This window comes from Dendrobium catenatum, unplaced genomic scaffold (assembly GCF_001605985.2).
Source record: "Dendrobium catenatum unplaced genomic scaffold, ASM160598v2 original_scaffold_77051, whole genome shotgun sequence".
In the NCBI taxonomy this organism is placed as follows: Eukaryota; Viridiplantae; Streptophyta; class Magnoliopsida; order Asparagales; family Orchidaceae; genus Dendrobium; species Dendrobium catenatum.
Window position 1 is genome coordinate 13,831 of NW_021395497.1, and position 2,766 is coordinate 16,596.

The following is a 2,766-nucleotide window of genomic DNA, read 5'->3' on the forward strand; positions in this document are numbered from 1 at the left end:
GCCTTTGATTGATTTAATCAAGCCCTATCAAATCTAATTCGAGCTCGAATTGAGTTGAATTAGGCTCGATCAAGTTTGATTAAGTTCAATTAGTCCGCCTTAGCCACATCGAGTTTGTTATGATTCAAGTTGTCATTTTATTTAAATTTAATTAGATTAATTTGAGAAAATCAAATTTAATTCTAAATTGACCCAAATCAGATCTAATTTGGAGCTTGATTTTAATTCAATGTGCTTAATTTAATTTTTTTTATTCTCATGAGCTTAAATTTGTTCCTAAATCAAGAAATGAAGCTCACGGCTAAATCACCTCAATTCCCTCCTAATTAGCCTTAAGATGAATCCTAGCCGTAGATCTAAGGCCTTGATTAATTAAATACTCTTTTAGGGCTTCATGAGAGGGGCTTGCTTTCATTCTCTCCCAACGCACTCTCAACCCTAATGTTTTGGTGTGAGAGCTCTTCTAAATTCTCCCCACCTTTTTCCACTCAAATTCACCTGTCAAACTCCGTCGGCGGTGATCCTCCGGTGAGATCAAGGCTAGATCCGTCCAAGGCTTCGATCCAATTGATCTGCAGTTTGTTTGTACATGGTTTCAACTAGAGAAACATATGAGAATAATCTACAAGCTCAACTATTCGAAGACCTAGAAGATCTAACGGTAAGAATTTCTGAAAAAACTTTAGACCTAGGTCACAACACATAGAACTAAATAATTTTTCATATAACTCATTTTAGAATGTTAAATCGATCGAGAGAATGAATCTTCATTCATTTTACTTGGGTTTAAAACTTCATTATGTTTTATTGTCTCAATCGAGAAAAAGAATCTTCTTCTTATTTTTTATTATTTTTTTAAGGATTAAAAAATAAATTTAAAAATTATTTTCAAATCTATAAAAAAAATACATATAATATATCATTTTCTTCATAATTTTGACCTCTTTATTTTAAAATTAAAATTATTCTAAAAATATTATATATATATTTAAATTATTTAATTATAACATAGATTAAGTATTTTAATTAACTATTTAAATAAACTATATTAAATATTTTTTATAAAAATCAAAATATTTTTCATAATATATTTTAAACAATATTTGAAAATATTAATTTAAAAATTAATTTCTATTATATAATATTATTACTCATGTATTCTTAAATAAATTTAACCCATTAAATATTTTCACCATTTGATATTAAAAATTTATTAATTACTTTTAAATAAATAACAATATATTTTTATAATTTATGTTATGTTTATTTTTCCAATATAGAAAATCTTTAACTATTATTATTAATCCATTATTTTCTATTATTTTATTATTTTCTATTATTATTATTATTATTATTATTATTTATATATATTTTATGTGATTATTATATTATTATTTATTTGAAAAAATATATTATGTTTAAATTTATTATTATTTTAAGTAGATTATTTAGATAGGTAAGCAATTAATGGTTTGTAAAATTCATTAATTAATAATAATTTGGAATACTTTCTAAAATATAAAATTATTTTTCATTAATTATTTTCTAAATATCCAAAAAGTTGTGATTAATATATTAAACTTAAATTATAACACTTTACCCTTTTTTAATTGTTCCCAACTGGATTTAATTCTTAAATTACTTTAACTGTAATTAATTAATCTCATGTTTTTGAAATTTATATTTATAAAAACTATTTTCTCATTATATCCTATTTTGAAATTAAAATTTTTTTATTTAATTTATTATTTAATTAGAATAAATAGAATTAATAACTATTCTATTGAATAATTAATTATATTTAAATATCAATTATTCTAAATTTATATATTAAATTTTTTTTTCCTAATTATGTTAACATATTCAAAGATTTATTATTATTTATATTTATTATTAATTATTATCTAAATTTCTAAATTAAAACTATTTCTTTTTTATATTAATTTATTCTAATTATTTAATTACTTAATTACGAAATAGATATTTGATTGATTTAAAATTAAAATACTTTGTAAATTATAAAAATTATTTTAAAAAAAAATTAGTGATTTTATTATTTTATTTTGCTTCTTCTACAATTTAATAAATATTTATATTTAAATAATTTTAATTATTAATTACTTAAATTATTTAATTAATAATCAAATTAATTAAAATTAATTTACTTTTCCAACTTTATGAAAATTATCCCTAAGTATCAAAAATTCTTACATTATTTATTATTTATTAGTTTTAAATTGTCCTATTTTAAAATAGTTTATTTAAAATTTTAATTATCTTTAAAACTATCTTAATCATAATTAATTGATTAACATTTAACTATTTTTCAAGATCTATTAAAATCAATTATTTTTTTTTTAAATATCTTAAAATTAGAGAATTATTTTTTCATTTAATTTTTAAATTAAATAATGTATTTCCATGCCTTATTTTAAAATATTTTATATTAATTACTTGGATTATTTAATTGACACTTATATGACTATTAATAATTTAACAATTTAATTTATTTTTTAACAACTTTTGAAAATTATTTTTATTAAACACTTAATTCCAAAATCTTTAATATTTAATTTAATTATTTTTTCATTTTTAATTATTTTTAAATTATTTAAGAAATCCTTTTTAAAATACTTTAAAATTTAAAAACTCATAACTATTTCATTTTAAATCAAATTTTGATGTATAATACCTTGTATTTTTATAAAAAAATATGTATTTTCATTAAAAAATATTTTTATAAATAAAAAAGTATTTTTTTGTCAT